The following is a 22961-nucleotide window of genomic DNA, read 5'->3' as shown; positions in this document are numbered from 1 at the left end:
ACAAAACACAAGTATACAAGTATACAAGTAATACAAGTGTGTCACAAGTGTCACAAGTAAGTATACAACAGTCTCAGGTAGTAAGCGGTTGTCACGCGTGTCGTGCTTTTCGCGGGGGCAGTTTAAGTGCATAAACGAACGGTATAGGACTGCGACGAAGAGACCCTGTAGTGGTGGAATATACAGGGAGTGCCTGTTTGGGGCCACATTCGCACAGAGGACAACGTTTGGCACGCCCCCACAATATACGAGGCTCAATCCAACACCACCATCGTTCGCACTCGCACGCACACATGCGTTTCCTGGTTCATGCGTGCGAATCGCCCTGCATTTCTGGCCGCCCTCTCTATCTCTCTCTCACGCTTCAACTTCGCCCTTCCGTTCTCGAGTTCGCGCCGTGGTATATACGGCCACATCTAAGGCACGGCACCGGGAAGGGAGAGAGAGAGAAAAAAAATAAATTAAAAGTAAAGGTGCTAGCTCCACGCGCGGCAAGTGCAGCCCGCTCCTAAACACCGCATACGCGTGAACAGCGGGCACGTCGTCGGTCGGAACAATCGGCTCTCCTCTCTCTTTGCATACATATAGATCTATATATTTCTCGTTTCAATAACATCTTGCACTTCGGGCCCCGGGTATCGGCACGCGCAAAAGGGGGAACGGGAAGCAAAGTACACGGCAGGGCTTGCCGGACAATGCCGGCATTTCTGCGCGAGCGAGAGCGGCTCCGCCGGACGGCAGTCATCTCCCTAGCGCATCGGTGGGGGAGAGGGGGGGGACAGCCTCTTCCGTCGCCATGCCCCCCCCCCCCCTTTCACTGCTCCCCTCCCCCACCGACCAAGCGTTCGGCGACAAGAAGAACGCCGTGCCGGTGGCAGCGCCGGCAGCGGTGGTGGCGTCAGGGCGCGGTTCGATCCAGTCACTCGCCCTCCCCACAGCCTCCATCCGCAGGAGCGAGCGCGCACACGAAGCGGCCTTTTTCTCGATCACGTTCCTCGCTTTCGCTTCTTTGTCCATCCTTTGTTTATCTCCACTTCTCTAACACTCCACTCTTTTGTCTCTGCTGCTTCTTTTTTATGTCGAAGTCCCCGGGGAGCGGACGAGAAGGCGGAGACCCGCCGAGGCACGGCTGCTTGCTCCCCGTGCGTGTGCTGCGCGCGCACGGAAGTGGAGCAGGGACGCGGAGAGCGATTTTTATCCTCTGCAGCAGCGAAAAGAAACACCGGATCCCCTCAGCGCCTCGCCCGCTCCGTCAACGCACGAACGCGGCTGCTCGCCGCCGAAGGCGTCACACACGGCACACGTATATCGCCACTTCATTAAACAAAAGGCGCCTCCGAAGCGGCGGATAGAGCCGATAAAGAGAGAGGCGCCGCGCTCGCATGCAGATGCGCCTCGACAGCTGCAGGGCCTCCTCGGCTTTGCTGCGTTATCAGTGTGCTGGCGCGCAGCGCCCCGATTGAGCCTTCGATGCGTGTACATATCTACGCACGTCTGGGTGTCGTGAAGCATGGCTCAGGTCGCGAGGCCAGATAACCTTAAGACCCTGTCGCAGGCAGTACAGTAGTAAAGCCATATATATTTATATACTATATGTACATAAGCCCGTAGTCGCTTGAAAGCCGATAAATCTGAGGTTGGTGGGTATGTGAAGTCTTAATCCAAGATGCTCACTTCTCTTGCGCCATAAGATCTCCGAAGCCTCGAGAACTACACCAGCACGAAACAAGCTGCACCATTTGAGTGTGTTTGCTGTGGTGCTTCTTGGTGTGGGACTCTACATTAGTGCACACTGAAATATCGATAGGCACGGTATGTACAGAGGCGTCTCGCCTTCTTCAGGCAGCTCCGGAATATACATACGTAAACGTTGATGCAGCTATTTTTTTCTTTGTTTCTTTTTTTCTAACTGCTGGCTCATTCCCACGTCGCGAGTCAGGCCAAGAGCAGGGTGGCGGTGTCCTTGAGTACTTCACCGGCTTTGTTGTGTGGCAGTGTTATCCTTCTTCCTACGAGATGCTTTTTCCCATTCTGGGGGACACAGACGGCTCCGCATCCGCTGCGCGTGAGGGCATATGCGGGGTAAAATGCACGGTGGAAACCTCTAACGGCTGTCGCGGTAGCTTTCTGCGTGTTTTTACTTTATAGTTAACATCGTTATTCTTTCGGCGGACGGCTGTCATCGAGTTCAAACTCGGTGAAGACCACCCGCGATTGGGTATGTTTGAATACGTGTCTCGCGATTGGGTCTGCTTAGGGAGGACTTCTAATTGGCCCTCCTCGGTTGCTCTCTGGGTGGTGTCGGGACGTTTCGGAACGGCCCGAACGGAGTCGCGCCGGCGCCGGAGACACGAAGAGAGCAGGTTGCAGCGAGTAAGAGATGTAGTGTGAAAAGTGCGTAAAAAGTCTAATTACGGAAACGTAAGCCAAACATATCAAATTAGGAGAATGTATCTGGATCTGCTGCGCGCTTGTGTCATATCTCCGGCAGCGAACAATTAGCGACAAGGACTATACGCTACAATATTCATGCGCACGCGTATCCTATGGAATTGAACGAGCGAAACTGCGTCGTTGCGACCACGCTGTTAGCGCCATAGCTTCGTATTTCGTGCATGCCGCTGCACAACAAACCCTCGTTTTGTAACGCCGCTCTAAATGTGTGCTAATCGTTCGGGTTAGGACTGACGGCGACCGAGTGTACTTATACCCTCAAGGTCAAATACAGCGGCGGTTATTAATCGCAAGCGCAATCGAGCACAAGCCACGTTGCCGAAGTGGCCGCTTATATACATACACAATGGGGCAACAACACCTGATGCCCTTGGGGAGCTGCATGAGATCGTTGAAAGGCAGCGGGGCGCGGGCCTCTGAGAAAACATTTAACCCGTTCATTAATCGCCCCGGTTTTTCAACAACGCCTAGGCCGCGTGCGGCAGCAGAGCCGCTCGGTTCAGGAGAGAGGATCGAGAACGCGTCTCGGGCTTTGCGCATTCCGTGACCTATGGAGCACATGTTATTAAGCCGAAGGGCTAGCCCGCACACAGTTTAGCCCGCGTATCGCAGGCTCCTAGTGCATGTATACATGTTTGCGAGATACCCGCGATTACTGTACACGGAGCCAGGAGGCAATAGAGAATCATTGGCTTAGGCCAAGTGCGATCGTTATGTGCATACGGACAAGCAAATGTGCAAGCGGTACAAACGAACGCAGAATCGATCCGAGCAATAGCTGGCCTATTAGGTGCTCCCGATGTAACGGGCCTTCCTGTATAGTGCGTAGGGAGTGTAGGAAGAGGCGGGGGGGTAGCAGCAGCCAATAAAAAGGGACCGCGCACGCGTGCGCGGTTGTACGGAAGGCCTTCACGCGGCACAATCAAGGACGAACCAAGGCGGGAGGGACGAAAGCATCGGGCTGACCGTTTCCTATACGTACGCACGCGTATAATTGCAGGAAGCCGCAAAGACATTCGGGCAGTTTCGGAGCCGCAATAAAGGCACGTAATTGGTCGAATTAGGCGTAAGGCTGGACCGGACACTGCAGCGCTCGTCGTGAGATGCGGCCCCCTCGTCCTCCTCCCCACTTTGCACCCTCTCTTCCAGTCCTCTCGGTTGGCAACAGTGTGCGCATGCCAGCAACGGGAGGCGTGAAAAAGGCAGAAAGACCTTGAATTCGAAACGAAACGGCCCTACATAGTCACCGCCTCGCCTTCTGATACCCGCTCGTTCTCAAAGCGCGTTATCTCTCCTCGGCGGCTTAACTTTGATACATGCACGCACGCGCCGAGTGCCGTGGAGATAGCATTCGGCCCACTTCGGGGCAAGTGAAGCCGAGGGACGCGCTCTGTTTACCCGAGGCATTTCCCGCAGACCGACATCACGCGGTGTGAACAAAAAAAAAAAAAGTGATTTGCGATGATAATTTGTTCCGTTAGGAGATAAGCGAGACACGCTGTTCTTCGTTAGTGTTTATCTGGTTCCCCGCATCAGCGATATTCGCTCTTATCTGGGTGCGCGACACCCTCCTATCGCGCACGCTCGAGCAGCCGAAGCTCTCAGCTGAAGTGTAGCGCCTCTCGTACCACCCGTGTCTCTACAAACAATTCCGGGATAAAGGAAACGCTATAAAAAATCACAAGTTTGGCGTTTTGAACGCTATGTTTACATTTCCTTTGTACTATTTTTGTGGTTTCTTTTCTCTCTCTCTCTCTCTCTCTCTTTTGTGCTATAGAAGCCTAGAGCAATCAATTTGTCAATCCATATCAGCAATTGCCCGTCGTATACAAGGAAACACCTCTCACTCAATGCTGATGCTCCTTGTACTGAGACAGAGAGAGAGAGGGGTGGGAGAAAACAAGGAAAGCACCTGGTTTGCTACCCTGCACTTGAAAAGGAGAACCGAAGAAGAAAAAGAAGAGAGCATAGAACATGACGAACGTGTGCTTGTCCGCGCACAGCACCATGCATGGATGCATGTATTCAGATTCAGGAACGTTCGCACAAGCCAGTCCTCAAAAAATGAACACACACACACACACACACACACACACACACACACACACACACACACACACACACACACACACACACACACACACACACACACACACACACCACACACACACACACACACACACACAACACAAGAGAGAGAGAGAGAGAGAGAAGTGTTTAGTGTTTTCGCTGCAACCCTCTGGCCCAATGATCAGTGAGGTCGGTGTTCCTAAAGGAGGACGATCATCTAGTCGTTCGAGAGTTTTGGACATCGATTGTGAGGAGCCAAGAAAACATTAGTTAACTATAGGAAGTGAGAAGGACGGTCGATAGGGGAGGGAGGAGGGGGAGGGGTTAGAGCCGTAAATGCGACAAGAAGCGAAGGTTGTTCGTTGACGTAACCGTCGCTCATGAGCCATTAATGCGTCCGTACGTATCCGAGATTTAGCGCTGACAAGTCAGACCCCCGAGGACATCGCCAACATTGCGACGACGCTTACCAAGCGAGAAAAGAAAAAAAAAAGAGAAAAGAAAGGAAAACGGGTTGGAATAAAGCCCCTGCGGATATCAGCGATGCATTACTGCAAATTACCACGCGGCAGCGCGACTAACACACACACACACATAGAGATATTCCGATGCGGCCGACAACGCATTCGACGGCACGCAGTATAAACGACTGCAACAACCGTGGCCTCCTCGGAAGGGGAACCATTCCGGCGCCGCCTTCCTTAGCTCTCTCCCAATGCCACATCGAGAAAATGCCCACGCTCTCACCACTATACACCATACCTATACCTCAGGACAAAACGGCCCTCATCGCCATAGCGCTCGCAACCGACGGTCCAGGCATAGCGGAATATCTCTACGTATACACAAGAAAAGCAAGAAACGAAACGAAAGGCGGTGCTGAGACCCAAAACACACACAAAAAAAAATGCGAGGAGCGAAGAAGAAAAGAGTCGGAGGCTCGTGCAGGAGCGAGGCGCGCGCGCCGATAGCCATCGCGTTGGGATGGCCGAGAGCGCGCGCGTAATGACATCGCCAAGGGCCTTTCTCGCCCGACGCATTTTCCTTCCGCCATGGCCAATGAGAGAAAGAAAAGGGGGGGGGGGGGCAGATGAAGAAAGCGCTTTGCTCCCGCGTGGGTCATTAAATGCGCCGCGCGCCGTTCAGACTGGGCCGCCGCTGCGACGTCGAGAAGGCATCCACCACTTCCTTCGCGTTTTTATTTATCTCGTTCGCGTCTCTCGCCGGGCTGGGAACGCCAGAAGGCTCGGCGCCGACGTTGACGTCGCGCCAGCCACGACGGAGGAGAGGGAGGAAAGGGCGCAGCAGCCTCCATCCAGTTCAACGCTGCCACCACCACTGCGACGACAGTGTATAGTGCTTCTGCTTGCTGCTCGCGGCGGATAAAACGCGCACTCTCTCTCTCTCTGTCTTCATACTGTATGGGCTTCCCTGCCCCATCGACCGATGCGGCGAGCAAGCACCGGGCGGCATAGCCGCCGCTGTGGGCATTTTCTGGTGTGCTCCCCATCTTTCTTCTTCCTTCTTCAAATCTTCTCCGGCCATTTAGCCTCGTCGACGGACCGCGTAAGACCTCTCTAATGCAGTCCTCCTCCTGCAGCCTTCGTCGCACCCCCACTACACTATTTCACCCCGACTTTCTGGAGAGAACGAGCTTTGATCTCGTTCCGCGACGACCGCTAGAAAACTCGATATCAAATGCCGAAGGAAAAAAAAAAGTAATAATAAAGCTACACCGCGGGGACGAAGGATCGAAACGGACGCGGAAGAACGTTTCGGTTCTCGGCTAACTTTTCTATTATAGTGAAGCGTTTTGGACAGCCACAGAGTATATATAGACAAAACTCTTAGAACAGGAAGTCGCGATCGAGACTGGGCCGAGGGCTGTCTTTTTTGTTCCTCGAAATTAACCGAGGTACAACAAACTTTTAGGCACACCGAGAAGCCATGCTACGTACGGCCCGTGTGCTTTAGATTTAGGTGCACGTCAAAGAACTCCAGGTGGTAGAAACTTCCGGAACCCTCTCCACTACGGCGTCCCTCACAAGCATATCGGGAGATCGGGGGGAGGGAAGGAACAATTGTTTATACCAAGAAGTCGATAAGGAAGGTGCGCGGAGAGGGCTGCCATCATGTAAAGTTTGTGTACGATGATGAATGCCTCTTCCTCGTTGAATCGAGATAATTGCAGGTAAGCCACGGCCGAATTGAGATAGCGCTTCGATAAGCTTTAGTTCGTGATACCCATCTTTCTTTTGCCCCTTCTTTTAATGGAAAGGAACACCGTTGGTAACAGGGCGATAGAAAACTGAACTATACTATATTAACGAGACGCATGCCGTGGGCTATATGTAAACACAGCGAGTAACGCTATAGCCATCCCGCGCCGCTGTTCTATAACGGTGACGCGTTCGCAGAGCAGCCCATTTTGTACAGCTTGTACCATAATTATCAGGAAGTTAGGGGCTTCCTGATAATTACCGGGCCTCGGACTAATAGAAGTATATACAGTATACGTGCTCGCTCCTATAGCGAGGGCTTCGCAATTACGTGCAGAGAGTGCGGCGTTACGGAAGTTTCCGTTTTGGGCTCCGGTAATGCTCTCTCGGAGATTACAAGATTGAAGCAAGCACGAAAAGAAAAAAATTGAGAAAAAAAAAGCGAAATCATATCCTACATCGCGCCAACGTGGAACGAAAGTTCATTTCTTAAATTTGCGCTATACATAGCAGAGCGACAAACGCCAATGACACGATGCGACGAATGATGACATATCCTTTCCTTGCATTCAGAACCTTCTTGTGAGGGAACGATTAACGAAATTTTCAGGGGACAACACTGCGTTTACTTTTGAACGAAGCGTAATCTACGTTTACTATTTTTTCTAACTTGTAGATTCCTAGATTTGGCTTCGGAAGTACGGTGCCAGAAAAGGAAAAAAAAGGAAGGTGTATGCGCGTATGTTTGGAGATGGCAAGAGGGCGTCGCAATCTATTCCATTCGTCACGTTCCCCGCGCGTTCTCTCTCACAGAAATACAGGGCGTGCAAACACGGACACAAGAAAGAAGTCACGACGCCACAAACGCTGTGACTTCTTTCTTAAGTCCGTGTTTGCACGCCCTGTCTCTTTAGAATGCTTACCAACTAGCTCAGCTCTCTGTTACTCTAAGCGCTCTCTCACAGGCTTTGCGACTTCGGCCTTTTGAAAGATCGCGAAATTTTTTGTCATTCAACAGCCGCCTCTCCAAACGTGTACACATCCTTAAATATACAGAGAACGTAGCAACTCCTTCGAAAAGCGCTCTAAATAACACCGGGACCGCATATATAGAAGCATCGAAGTATCGCACTCACCGAATGTCGCGAACGCGTACGGATTCTGCTTGCAGGAACTCTCCCGATTCCCGAACGAAGCTGAAAAGCGACTACAGACTCCCGGGTCGGAGGCCCGCCTTCACACTCAAGTCTTTGGCCTATCACTAATAACCACGATACGACTAATAACCCCGACACGGCATCCATGCACTCCCAGTGGGCCCCTCCCCTCACTATAAGCGTGGCAGTAAACAATTATCTCCGCAGCATTCCCTCTGTCGCTGACGACAAGGACGAGACGAGGCATTATATGCGCCGCAAATCTCGAGCATAAATCGGCACAAAGAGGCGCCGCAAACACGAAGCTATACACAGCACGGGTCGGTCGCTCGTTTGTCATGTATAGCCGCCACAATTTCCTGTATAGCCAACGAGGGACATATCGCCAGTACACTATACATCAGACCGAGTGAGATAACCTCGACGTGGAAGATGTGACGAGTTCGAGGCATCGCCTCAAAACGGGAGGCTTATTCGTCGAAAGAAAACGAACGAAGCGACGATATACACGCGCAGAGCGAATGAGTGCCTCGTGTACGTAGGGCGCAACAAGCATTCGCGGGGACCGGCAGATGCGTGATGGATAAACGCATGATGGATGGCAGTTGCGACCGAGCGACAGCACACACGGGGCCGACTGCATGCCCGACTCTGCAGGGAGCGTGTTGCTTCGAAGCACGCGATACACACCCTCCACTCCACGTTCTGTCGTCGTTGTTGTTGTTGCCAGTCGTCATTTTGTCTTTTCCTCGTATAAGCAGCAAACCTCGCGTCGTTGCATGAAGGGAAGGTACCGTCCCGGCAAATCGCTACCAGCTCTCCTGGAATCGGTGCCCCTGTTTCCCGAACACAGCGAGGAAACGTGTAATAACGAAGAGAAACAAAACATTGATCGCCCCGTGGCATGCGAGAAAACACGAGGAATATAGAATAATCGATAGATCGATCCAGGGGCAAGAAATACAGAGATAACGCGCGGCGTTACACCGCGACATATTTTATCTCTCGACGCGTAATTGGTCCCGCCCGACAGCAGGAATTCATACAGGGGCCATTTGCCCCCATCGGAATGCGCGTTCCGTTAGTTGCGCAATGCTCGACGAGGCACTCGCACAGACATCTACTATATTAAGACGGGAGCCACCGCCCGTATGCGCGCATGTATACACAGCATTCGTACAAGCTTCAGCAAACGGGAGCCGTCGCGAGATGTGACCGGCCGCGGCAATGGCTAGAAGGGGACATACGGCCAGATCCCATGATGGGGTAAGTCACGCGGTCCGTTATGCTTGTACCTAAGGTGACTCAAAGACGAAAGCGATGTTCGTCTACATTTTCTTCTTTTTATACTCAGTCGAGTGTATCGACCCATAAAGCGTTCTGCACCTAACGTGGTCTTGCGCTGCCTCAGGGATCGGAGGCGTTGGAAGCTTTTTGCAATTCACGTTGTATTGCAGTGCCTCCGGGTTCGGCCCACCTTTGACCAAGCGATAATTTCGCGTGATCACGTCATCACGTGGCGGCACGTTATGTGACGTCACAGTGGCTTCACGATGACTTCACAAATTTAGCCATCTGTGACGTACGTCATGCTGACGTCACTAGATGATTTTTTTGCGCCGGCGACGCCAACGGTAACTTTTCGTGTTTGATGAGGCATCCAAGCCTTAAGCCTTAAGGTGATAACCCTTAAGGCTTCCGTCTTAAATATTAGAAGCTCACGCGCAAACACTCAATGCCTCAAACGAAAGCGATGCGAGTGACGTGTCATAGGCGCATGCATGAATGCAGTATAGACGTGCGTGTTTTCCCGCGACTATAACATAGCGGCCAAACAAGGAACCCAACGTCTCGGGGAAAGTCCGCAGGAGACGATCGAAGGCCGGAAATGGGCGCTCGAATCGCCTCCCCGCGGCCCTTGTCAAAGCCGTGTTTCCGCTAGAACTGTACGTGCCTCATCTGCGTAAGAGATTCCATGTGTCGACGACGATGGGCTATCAAGAGGTGTTTACGAGGCGCGCGCGGAAGTCTGGGCGAGTCCCATAAGGGAGAGAGGGCGTTTTGTGAATAACCGATCGACCAATGCTGAGATAGTACTACTACTGCTCGCACAGTGAATGAGCGAAATAAACAGCAACTAGAGCGAAATAGAACCCCCCCCCCCCCGCCCTCACTTTCACTCACGGCGCCTGCGGGATGTCAAGCAGCTTCAAGCAGAAAACGAAAAAAAAAAAGAAGTGAAGGCTACGTATAAGAGACATTTACGAGTTTCTCCAGACTTTTCTCGGCTACGCTCGCGGCAGCCGCGCTTCCTACACATCCAGCTGTCTTGCGTATGGCATTCGCATCTCTACGGCTCACGAGAAGGCCCGCTAACTGCGCGTGCGCCTTCTGGGGGATCCCGGAGCTTGACGGAGATACGACTCTCAGCACGGCAGCAAGCAAACGACGACGCTAGCAAAAAAAAGGTTTCGCAACAGCGAGCGGCTGCTGGGAAGCGCAGATGCGGAAAAGAGGGGCGCGACCCCGAATCCATGCATGCTACGCCGCGTGTGTGGCTGGCTGTCGCTGCTTTCAGCGGCGAAGCCGATGCACCAGTGCCAGTTGTCAGCACAATACGCAGCCATCCATCAGCGACGGCCAAGCAGGCACTCAAGGACGCCGCTCCCGGCGGCAGCATCTCTTTTAGTCATCTCTTCCTTTCCTACTTCGTCCCGTCTTCCTTCGACCCCTCGTGCAGCGGGCACGCAGCGCCGGCGCACGCCTTTAACCGGACGGAAGTCGGCCCCCGAGCGCTGTTGACATCTGTTTTCCGTTCGTTTACTCGGCGGCCGTAATTCACGGCCGAAGGAGGAGGCTTCGCTGATGAGAGAGAAGGGGGTCGTTGACCCCTCGCGGGGCGCGTGCCAGCGCACGCGACCGCTGGAAAGATCAAAGGGGTTACGACAACACGCCCCTGGCTTCGCGAAGCCGGCTGGCTGCGAGTCACGGCACAGAACGTCGTATATACGCTGACGGGACGGGACGGTGAACTGCAAAGCAGGCTTCGTTTGCAGGCCCGGGGCACCTGGATGATCGTCTTCGGAGGAGCCAAGAATAGAGCGGCCAGACTTTCGCATACGCAATTTACTAATGGTGAATGTTCAATGGTTGGTCTGCGATAGCTCTTGATGAGCCTTGGAGATAGAGAGAGAACGTATACAGTGCGCCACACACTCGCCCGAAGTGGCCGCGGACCGTCTCCATTTACTGATGGTAAAGGGCCAATGTTTGTTTCGGAGCAGCCTGTAATGTGTTCTGGAGCTCCGCTAGCGAGATGGTGCAATGCACCTGCCTGGCAAGAATGCCGCTTTAGGCAATTGAAAGTACAGTGGCTCATGCCACGGCCGTGCCCGCGCAGCCCACCGCACCTTTGCCTTTAATGTCCGGAGCTGGTTGCTTCAAATGTATCGTATAAGCACGCATCTAAACGTGTGGCCTCACCCGATGACAATAAAACATAGAAAGAAAGAAAGAAAGAAAGAAAGAAAGAAAAAGAAAGAAAGAAAGAAAGAAAGAAAGAAAGAAAGAAAGAAAGAAAGAAAGAAAGAAAGAAAGAAAGAAAGAAAGAAAGAAAGAAAGAAAGAAAGAAAGAAAGATTAAGAATGCTCCCAAAGTTGGTTAACGCCATTAAACTGCAAACTGTGCCACTGGCCACGAGCAACAGAGTTGAAGCCATGCAACAGAAGTCAAGACGACAAAGCGGCGCGTAACAATGCCGGACCTGCAGCTTTCCAAAGCCCTGACTGCGAATACGAGGTTGCGAAAAGTTCCCTCGTGCAACAAGACCCCTCCGCACAGCTATTCGACAAGACAGATCCTTGCCGCACTTCGAAAACTGAGATGCCCATCAAGCTTTTTCTGAAACATCGCATGTGACCCCACGCAGCTATACAGGAAATTAACAGCGCAGAGAACACGACGATATATGTATACACGGAAACGACACACACAGAGGCACGTATATATGTGTGTCGTTTCCCAATGTCCATACGTTCGTGTTCCTTACAGTTTTGCAGTTTCCTGCAGTCATACGTAGGAACACATTATCCTAAATTAGCGCTTTAGTTGGCATATATATGACGTTCGTGCGGCCATTCTGCGCTGCCTCGTGCTCGATTTCCGCCAGGCTGCACGCAAAATCTCGATTGACTTGGGCGCCACCAGGAAAGGATGTGGCTGCTGAACTGGAAACAAGACCGCATGACCTCTGCACGGATAGAATCGGGAGCAAACGAAAGAATCGCGCTGCGACGGCAGCGTGCCGCGCTTTGGCGGACCCCACCCACCGGTACAACGTCACGTGTCCCGTACAGGACGCCGTCGCACGGCCCGATTTCTTTTCCAGCGTACACGATATAACTCATGTACTACGTGTCTCCGTGACCAGAAGACCCCCGGCGTGGGAGGAAGGGGCGTGACGAATGCGAGCTAAAAGATGAGAAACGGCTGTCAGACGTTATTGGATCGGAAATCGAGCGCGGAAATGAGTCGTGACGCGGGGGCCACTTTTTTATATCTTCCGCGGACAGTTTCCGCACACGCCAGCCCCGACGACGAGCGAACTGACTGACTTACTGACTCACTGACTCAGAGCGACGGCAGCTGCTGCGTGGTGCAGATATCGACGTTCCCGCCCGGAAAAACGGTATAGGCAATTAAACCAAATGTCGAAGGGCGGCCGAGGTGCCGATACTTTCAAGGGCGCCACGTCACGATCCAAGTTCGTACACACGGCGTGTTTACCGCCGTAATTGCGCGTATCCTCGTCTCCTGTGTGACAGTGCATGCAAGATGGCTGTACGCAAGCTTTGCACTATACAACATCAGTGTCACGCGGGTGCATTCGATCGAAATCTTGAGAAAGTAAAGTCAGTGCATGTATAGGAGCGGTGTTACGAGGTCATCGCTTACGGCAGTGACGACGCATACCTTCACTTCCGCGAGATTCCACCAGATTGGTGGTCGGGCGTTTCGGTGTCATCCAGCGACAACGTTTCTGGCCCGCCGTGTTGGCACAGTTGGCACAGTGCCAGACCGCTGTGACTTGTAGACGGCCGATTCCCGCGAAAGGGAAAGCATCGCCGAAAGATATAGTTTTAGAATACGATTCCAGATCGATGAAACCGCCCCAGTGCGGATCGCGAATTTTTCTTATATCACCTGAGGGAGCCCACTGCTCGCTAGTCGCGTCTCTCAGGGCTATCAATAAAGTTTGACCAACCAACCTGAGACAAAAAGGAAAGCGACAAAGAAATAGATCGAGCACATGTGACCTTTCCTGTGAGCTATTTTTGATTATTTTTTTATTTCTCTCTCTCGCTTCATTCTCTTCTAAATCCTTACTTCATTACTCCAGCACAGGGTAAAAACACGTACAACTCGCATTTGATTAACATCCCTGCCTTCCTGCTTCATATATCTCCGTCTACTGGCCGGAATAAATTTCACATGATATAGGAGCTGACGTTACACCATTTTTGCAGTTTACAGGGGGGACGTTTGCGAATAAGTCAGCGAGGAAACAGTTGCCAACAGTTTAATGCAAACAAGTCAACAGAGGGAAAAAGAAAACGTGCATCTCGCATTGTCTCAATACAGCCATCCGTGCGAGAAATACAATCAAGTACATCACGGTTGCATACAATAGCTCATTTCATTAATGCGGCCCGGGGCTTGTGCACGATAAACGGTAACCAAATCGAAAGCGATAACGAACCATTGCTCATTGTTGAGCTAACTCCAACCACGCATGTTCTCTCTCGGACTAGCCCATCACACCACCCGCATGCTATGCAGGAGCTAAACTTTCTCAAACTGCATCTCCAATCAGGAGAGAGAGAGAATAAAATTAAAAGACCGAGCACGAATAATTCACGGCCAAATTGTTCCCAGCTAACTTTTTAAAGCTGTGATCACGTCGCAAAGATTGAACGTCCGCTGAGAGTTACAGACGAGAAAAAAAAAAGACGATAATAAAGTCGTTTACTCTGTAATTACAGCTTGCAAACAAGCAATAGCGCTCGCACGGTTTGCGACCATATCCGAGCGAGTTTCCACGAGACTACATAAATGAAAGAGATGATCGGCCGGCCGGAAACCGTAGTGAGATAACCTGCGGAAGGTACAGCAGCGCTCCGCTGCTGTACCTTGTGCAACAGAACGAATTACGAAACTATACGCGAGAAACGGCCATAATGAATTCTCCCAGGCGACGCTTGCGCAACGTACGCGTCGATTTACAGGTCCCGATTGCAGCCGGCATAACGCAACTCGGTCATCAACGTCGCTGCAGGATTTGCTCGGGCAATGTAGTTAGTTGCGCGCTCTAACATCTAAGGATAAACTGACCCTTCTTTCTAACTCACTCTCTTTCTTCTAGTTTCGTGCTTCACCCGCTGTTATAGACATCTCAACTTCGTCTACAATGACCATCCAACGTATGTACCGTCTGCATGCGAAGTGAAAACGAAAAAAAAAAAAAAACAGTGAAAACGAAATGGTTGCCAGTGAAATCGTAACGAGGGAGTTCATTCGGCGTTACATTTTTCCCAATTACGCGGGGCGCAGACTCATTACCGAGAAATTGAGCAAGATGCAACGGGATCCTACGAAGTCTTAATTGAAACGAATGACAGAGGCACTCGTTTGGAAAACTGCGCAACGCCGTATACCCTTCATTTATTTTACTATAAATTTAAAGGGCTGTTGAACAAGTGTCTCGGAATTGGTCCATAGCTCGTCTGGTCCGGTCAGGCACGACTTTGCAGACGATGAAGAAAGAAGTTAGCTCGACTTGTGACGAAATCGGTGCACTCGCTCTGGATACTTCTGCAGGGGACGACAAAGTGAAAGAAGGCAGGAATGACCTTAGAATGGTTATAGCGACGGCGACGTGAGCCTGTGTCGTGTAACTTCTTCTGGCGTCCTTGTTCAACCAGCGCTATATATTCTTCGACGGTGACCGGAGCATATCTGCGGTTGGCCACTCTGCACTAAGAGCAGCATCGAGCAACGTTTCAAGAAACGATTGCCAAACACAGGGACGATCGTTTCATCTCAGAAACCCGTGCCCATTTAACACTCGCCTCTACAGACAAGATCGAAGGCGGGCTTTAAAGGAGCTGCTGCGCTACTTACAAAAAAGCGACACGGGATCGAGAGAGATACTGATCACGTGACAGACTGCGTGACGCCGCGCATGAAAGCGTGTCTGTGAAGCGATATATTGCGACACTGTGGCACGTCGGTTGCGACAACGCTTGAACTTGACTTTGATATAGTTTCTTTCATTTTATTTATTTATTCCACTACGACGAAGGAAGCTCCTATACGCTAACACTCGAGTGACCTGGCAAACTGGAGGAGACTTAAACGCGACTTAAGAGACAGCGACCGTGACGAAGACGAGCTCAAGATGGCCCCGATCTGGACTCGATCCAACCAAGTTTCACGGACGGCGCACAAAAGCGCCGCCTATAAAAAAGACGCAATCAGTCGCATGACCGACTAAAACGCATCACGTTACACCCGCACTACTTCATTTTAATTTTGCCCGAGCGGACGTCAAATGTTAATTAATAATCGTTAATGTTAAATAATTTTGCCTGAACGAACGTCAATTGATAATTGTTGAGGTTTTACGTCCCAAAACCACGATATGATTATGAGGGACGCCGTAGTGGAAGGCTCCGGAAATTTCGAGCACCTGGGGTTCTTTAACGTGCACCTAAATCTTAGCACACGGGTCTTTGGCATTTTTCCTCTATCGTAATGAGGCCGCCGCGGCCGGGATTCGATCTCGCGACCTTCGGGTCAGCAGTCGAGCGCTACAGCCACCAGACCACCGCGGCGGGTCTGACGTGAACTGTGGATCCGCCATAACGATGGGTTGCGTCTTTAGCTGAAGTTAGAGGACCTCCGCATCACCAGATTATGTTTCTCGAGTACCACATCTACTCAGCAGACAACCTCATCGGCGGTTACCACCACGCTAATCCGTCGCCATGGAGTGTCGCTGAGTTTATAAGCGATAAACTTAGAAACAAGTCCGAGGTCTTCTGACGTCCACAACCGATAGGCTGATATTTTAACTAAACACCGCTAAAGATAATTGGGCCAAATTCACGAAACTTCTCTCGTAGGCGCGTTTCCCCATTGGTCACCCGGCTTCGCTATGATACGTTCCACATCGTGATTGGCTGGAATATTCTCTAACGACAATCGTTAGCGTAAGACGTTTTTTGTAAACACTGTCCCAGAATTTTATATGCTTTCGTGATCATTTCGGTATTTCACGAACAATTTTACTTAGCCGAGTTGTTAGCGCTACCATTTATAGACCTCTTGGTGGCGTATACTGCACTTTGACGAGACACATCTCAAGGCCTTTAATTCGAAGTTGACTGGGTGCGGGTGTTAAAATTATACTGATTTTGTTAAGTCCTTGACACATGCCAAGTACTTAGATCACGTCGAGTACGTGTCTAATGCAATGATATTGTACGAATCGTTTCACATTTCAAACCGCTCAACGATGTGGATATCTGCTTCGTTTGGGGCAATGTCGCGCGTTTTATATGTACTTTGAAAGTAGCGAAGCATTCTTGTAGTCCGTGCTCGCACACCTTTTAAAAGCTCGATACTCGACACTCCATCGAGCGAATTTCTTGCGAAGTATTCAGTATCTCAGATACTTCACTGAATACGCCATCGATAACCGCAATTGCATACTTACAGTTCGACAAGCCTTATATCATGCAAGCGCTGTAATACCGCTACGGCGATCTTTATGGCGATCACGCTGATCACTTTCACGAATGGGTGAGAGAGAGCGAGAGAGCGAAAGGAAACTTTATTTTAGGGAGTAGATAGCGGAAGGAGCCCAGGCACTGTGGTAATGCCGTTATGCAAGAGAAGTTCCACGTGCACGTAATGGAGCTTCCTTTCTACAGGGCACACAGATCATGCAGGTAAGACTGACAAATAAATCATTACACACGCTTTCAACAAAAGGTTCAATCAATAAGTTTCGCCACATGAAACCGTCAACTACCGTCCAAGAGAACGGCGAAGTTCGATCGAAGTTATTTCAGGATATAATACATTACATGATGACATTTAGCGTTCTCCTAGAACTTATGAAACGTCCGTTTCCCTTATACGTTCACGCAACCACGTTTCGATGTAACATATTATTTCTTCGTACCTCCGACACCCCATTTTATTTTTTAAAGGGGTCATTAAGCGTACAATTAATGAGGGTTCGGTGACAATAATGCTACACAACCGGCACGCGCGAACAGCTAAGAAATTAAATTCAACTGGCGCGAAAAGAATGGAACTACGCTCGATACAAAGCTGATCGTTCAAAGGACTTTGATGCGGCGTCGGGAGTCACCGGACACGCCCACTTTCGCGCGCTGCCTGACGGGCATGTGGCTTCCCGACCTTTTAATTTGCAGTTTCTTCTTTTTGTTTCCGTTTTACAAGTCTCTAAACGCACGTTACTTAGATCGGAATGTCAACTAAAATAGCGGCACGCGGTGATTCTCCCATTATGTAATGGACTGACGGTTCAGCGCGAACACGACATTTTGGAAGCGCTGGGTGTTTCAAAAAACGGTGCTGTCGACGAATCCAAGCTTCCACACCACTAAAACGATATTCGTATGAGGTTCTGGTAGCGTTTGCTATCAACCACTTATTCCACCATTAAGTGCGCGGACGCGGCACGTACATTACAATTCTTTTTTCTCACTTTTAATAATAATAATAGTATTTGATCAGGTTTTACGTCCCAGAAGCACTTTATGATTATGACAGACGCTGTAGTGGGGGGCTCCGAAAATTTTGACCACCTGGGGTTCTTTTAACGTGCACCTATATCTAAGCACACGGGCCTCTATCTAGCATTTTTCGTCAATCGAAATGCAGCCGCCGCGGCCGGGATTCGATCCCGCGACCTTCGGGTCAGCAGTCAAGCACCATAACCATCAGACCACACAAAATATTTTTTTTGTCTCTTAAATGCGAGTTTAAAAGTCACCACGGGCACTGCTCAACAGCTTCCATTTTTTTATTTTTTTATTTTTGACACCGCCACTTATGTTCATGTCAGTCAGCCAAGCGACGTTGTCAACCTCGCGCGCCGCTTACAAAAGCACACGTACCGCAGAAACTAGAAAGTCGGCTAAAGAACACGCGACGCCGCTTTTACAACCCTCGGCAAGAGCATAACCGCGATCAAACCGTCTAGGCGTGTAAGACCGCTCTTCTGGAAGATACGAAATTGCTTCTGAGTCGGCAACCTTTGCGGAAGAACGCAGGCAGCGCGGCAGGCTGTCAATGAGTTCTTCTCTGTAGCAACTCCTCCCCCTTCCCTTTCCGACATCACACAAGCGAGCAACTTCCGCCTCTTTATTTATTCATCGTAGAGAGACAGTTCTGTCTACTTTCTCAGCGCGTGCCGAAATAAAAGCCTGCGTGAATAAAGCATTTCCCTGCCGCACGCAACGGCGACACGCTTCCGCAGTGGCCTCGGGCACGACAGAAGAAAGTGACAGTTTTAACGAGCGTTGTTGGTAAGCGGTCGTTACGTTTAACAATGTCTTCGTCACAAACTGTCCCACACGTCCGCGGCGGTGTTGTAGCGGATACGGCGTTCGGCTGCAGACCCGAAAGTCGCGGGTTCGATCCCAGCCGCGGCGGTCGCATCTCGCTGGAGGCGAAAATGCTAGAGGACCGTGTAATGTGTGTGCGATGTCGGCGCACGTTAAAGAACATCAGATGGTCGAATTTTCTGGAGCCATCCGCTACGGCGTGCCTCATAATCATATCGCGGTTTTGGCTACATAAAACACACAAGTTACGAATATATTTACAAACTGTCTCGCTAATATTAAACGCGGACGCACAGCAACGCTGCCTCGAGGAAAGATGAAGCTGAAGATCGACCTGTCAAATAAGAACGAACGAGATCTAGATTGCTGTCAAAAGCTAGCTTATTAGCCGAGCGAACCGTAAACACTAAACAAGTTACTTTCGCAAGCACCCTTCAAGACAGCGGGCAACGCCGAAAGTGAAGGAATGTATTTCGAAGAGCGCTTATGAAAGCCCCAACCGCGACCGCGCGACGGGGTTGGGCGGGGCACTGGGTTCACTCACAAAAGGCATCTCGCCTAGTGAGGATGTTGAGGGCTACATACGAATGAGCCGAAAGGTGGGTGTGGCCAACTGGGGTCGTCAGAATAGTGAGACGAAGCACCATTTGAATATTGTCCAGCAATCCGATGGTGATTCGTTGAAGCTAGCAGCGACGGGTGTTCAGCGTCCATCCATGCACATTCCAATGCGATAACAGCGGATCCTAGAATCAACGAAACTGCTCCTCGTTTTCTCTAATCCAATCACGGGATAGTGCGAACGGGCCAGCTCTTGTGCTAGGGCGAATTTTGTGTCTTGGGTAAAAGTGTAAGAATATGCGTGGAGCATTCGTGCGCGGGACGCTTAAAACAATAGGAAGGCAAATACTACGCTTCGATAGCGTCAGTGTAGCGTGCGACGCTTGAAGGAGCGCAGTCGGGCGCTTCCGGGCGCGCAGTGGACGGCCGGATGCAGAAACAAACGAGACATCACGTCCGCCGGTTCCCTCCTGGGCTCTTGTTTCTGGTTGTGGGCCGCCGACGAGGGGGCAAGGGAGCCAAGGCGCACTCGGGACACGACCAGATGAGGCCCTCGCCCCCTCGGAGGTCTCCTCCCCAACGACGGGGCCTTGCGCTATTCTAGACAACCGACGCTCGCACGAATCTTTCAAAAGTGCCGCGAGGCGCTGCCAGCGTCAGACACAACATTGGCACATGCATGCGCGACTCATTCGCCCGTCTGCGAGCCACCTAGACGACGACGACGCATTTGACAAGCCGGCCCGAAGACGCGCGGAGAAGCTGTTAGGCTTACCTCGAAGCGAACTCGAGGGGGGCTTGCTCCTGAGGGTTGGTGTTGGAGGCAGCAGCGCACGCACGATACACTCGGAAAATGCTCTGCGACGTGTAAATCCAAGAGGCACGGCGTTCGCGCACCCGATCCTCACGGGCACACACACAGCACGATCTTGTCGCGTCCTTCAGAGAAGGTACTGATAACCCTCAAAACAAATCTGTTTATCCAAAAGTCAACGCCATCGCCACAGCTTCGTCGATGCTCGCTGCCCGCGGCACAACGAACGTATACAACGGCCAAAGCGCCGTTCGCCACGGCCGCCGCCAGCTACCTCTGCAATCCCCCTCCTCTGCCTGCTTACGACGTCGCTATTGGTTTAGACGATGGTCACGTGGCTCTCTCCGCGCGCACGCGCACTGCGCGCCGGCGTGAGGAAAGGAGCGCGAAAGAAGAGAGGCGCGCGCGCGCGAGGGAGCGCAAGGAGGGTGAGCGGACGACGAAAAATGGCGACCTTCTGACTGAAGAAGAAAAGGAGACTGCTCTTATTTTCGGCCCCAGTCGGACTCCCCCACCTTCTCCGGCACCCCCCACTTGGGGCCAGGCGCAATAATTAGCGAAGACGCTCGCGTCAGAAGGCTTAATTGCTTTTGTCATTCGGCTGTGCTCGCGTTGCGGCCACTTCGATCGTCTTTTGACGAAACGTCCGGCACGGGACGCAGGCTGCGCGAGGGCTTGCTGCGGCCGCAGCCGGGCAGCTGCCCGGGTCACTGGGCGCTCTCGCGGCGTTCCTGTCGGGTCTATCGATTGGGCCACCGGATTAGTTGGGAGAGGAGAGTTCAGGCCCGCGAACAACTGAGCATCGGGGCTGTTGGCGCGATCGAGAGCGATCGCTCGGCCCGCGCGCAGTGCCCCAGCCAAAGCTGTGCCCCTGCTGGCGCTTGCGGAAAAAGTCGCGCCGAGAGAACTTGAGCTAGGCGGCGGAATCTTTGATGACGACGTCGAAAGAGGGAGAGAGAGAGAGAGCGATGCTGCTCAACCGGGAGAGCTCTAGGAGGTGCCCTAATCGATTTCCAATTGTCTTCCCTCGCACTTGTACAAGAGGGAAGAAACGAGGTGATGTACGCGCTGCTTGATATCGTGGAGAAGCTACTCTTGACTGAGATAACGTCTCGTTTTCACACCCATGGTGCGAAGAGACGAACTATACACCGAGTACAACATTGCAGTCTACACAACTTGAACGTGTGAAGTGCTCCGCGGCGTAGATATGAATGAAATATCGTAACTCGTTAAGCCAGTCTCCCCAAGTGCGTGATGATGCTTGTTTGGAAGCACGCGTCTTGAACCGTATCCGCCGATCTGGCGCAGTTGCTGCATCCCGATGGAGGCTGAATGTGATATACAGTGATGTTGGCACACGTGAAGTAATACCAAGTCACACACTTAGAGACGCTCTCAAGTTCCATTTACCTCTACATAGCACCGCTGCGCTTTAGAAGCATTTTGGGTCGGCGAAGGGCCATGTCGGGATTCAAGAACAGGGACTGGTAGTTCGTGAAGTGAGCTTCTCAGAGCACATTGCGGTATTACCAAGGAGCTCACTTGCTACACTGAATTATCGTTTTTGATTATTTCGCGAGTGGCAACCGGCTTTCAGTTATGTATCCCGTTTAGATAAGCATATTACAGCGCGCTGCGCTCTTTAAAGCTTTTTAGAGACTGTTCAGATCCCCTCAGTCAAACTTTTGAATGCTGCTAATTGATTTTAGGGTGATGATCCTGGGAAATGACAAGAAGTTGCGTTGCGTCAGGATGCCCAGAAAGTAAATTTCCGTGTGACTCACGTTCCACGTAAAATTTGTAAGGTTAACCTAGTGGGAAAACGGGCTCGCAGAATCACTCACAGGCGCAGCGCGATGCTAACCGCTCGCAAGCGGGCTTCACAGCAAAGTTGTCGTACGGCGAAAGCCGCTTCTCGGAGAGTCGCGCCACGCACGTTTCGCGGTGGCGCTGGGTGCCAGTGAACGCGAGTTTACGAACAGGTGCGAATGCGGGTCCAATGCGAGTATTAACGAAAGTCAGTGATAGTTTAGGTGACTGTTGCGCCACTACCGCTTCGCGCCAGACTCCCTCTTTGTGTAATGGAATGGCATATGGATTCGTATTGGCTGTTTGTTTTTCTTAGCAAATCGCTCGTTGACCTCCATTCGACACACTACTCGCCCGTAATACGGTCACCGTGGCGATTGTCACGATAATGAAGGAGTTTGCCGGAAAGAAAACTTGGCCGTAGGATGTGCGACCGCGGGATTCGACGCTATTCCCCGGATAGCGCTGCATACGAGGAAAAGTGAAGGGTGCGCTTTTCCAGAGTCAGCGCGTCAATGACTCCACCACATTTTTAAGCGAAGCTTAAACTAGGAAATTTTGGCGTCGTACGCCAGAAACCCGGCGCTTGGGGACGCAAGGAAATGCAGCCCCCGAAGCTGCGCCGGCCACACGCGTATTCGTGCGCGCAGTTTCCCAATAAGTGATCCTTTCTCGACCGTGGGCTTGCCGGGAATCAGCCGTTTCTGATATGGCCGTCTTATCTTTTATCGAGGACACTTGTAATATCCCGTTGGCACGTTTCATCGTCGCCTGGGTATGAAAGCATGACCGTCGTTGTTGCCCGCAGCAACTGAATGTTGCGTTGCTAAACACGTGGTTGGAGGTGCAGTTCCCGGCATGGAGGAAGGAAAGCGTAAGGAGAGGAGCATTGCGCAGTGAGATAGAAGGCAAGAAAAGTAGCACGTCAGGCACGCAGCACGGAAAGCTTCGCTTGCCCCCAGTTTTCCTCCGTAGGACAAGGGCTCTTGAATTCTACAGCGAAAGCTGTTACGAGATCACAACAACAGTGCCGTAGTTGTTTGCCGCCGCCCCCGGTGTCCGTAAGCACTATCGCGCGAAAAAAGAAAAAAAAAATGCATAAATAAGAAATACCCGGGATCGGATGGTACTTGAACCCGGGTCCGGTGCGCGGCAGTCGGGTATTCTACCACAGAGCCACGCCGTTTTTTTTTCTTTCGTGGCATTTATTAGA

The 22961-nt window shown here is 51.5% G+C and overlaps 1 protein-coding gene across 5 annotated transcripts in view; it reads right to left on the bottom strand.

Annotated features, from left to right (window-relative positions):
• LOC119387756 (semaphorin-1A) overlaps positions 1-22961 on the bottom strand; it is a 177109-nt gene that overhangs the window by 122475 nt on the left and 31673 nt on the right. Inside the window, exon 1 of one of the 5 annotated variants that reach the window (XM_037655264.2) lies at positions 19898-20203. The exons of 3 other annotated variants lie outside the window; for them this stretch is intronic. The gene's annotated coding sequence lies outside the window, so the exon portion shown is untranslated. Of the gene's footprint in view, positions 1-19897; positions 20204-22961 lie in introns of those variants that run through there. One more of the 5 variants, XM_037655266.2, reaches the window with a different exon arrangement.

The sequence above is a fragment of the Rhipicephalus sanguineus genome, chromosome 3 (assembly GCF_013339695.2).
Source record: "Rhipicephalus sanguineus isolate Rsan-2018 chromosome 3, BIME_Rsan_1.4, whole genome shotgun sequence".
Classification (NCBI taxonomy): domain Eukaryota; kingdom Metazoa; phylum Arthropoda; class Arachnida; order Ixodida; family Ixodidae; genus Rhipicephalus; species Rhipicephalus sanguineus.
This window is presented reverse-complemented; position numbering and strand designations above follow the sequence as displayed.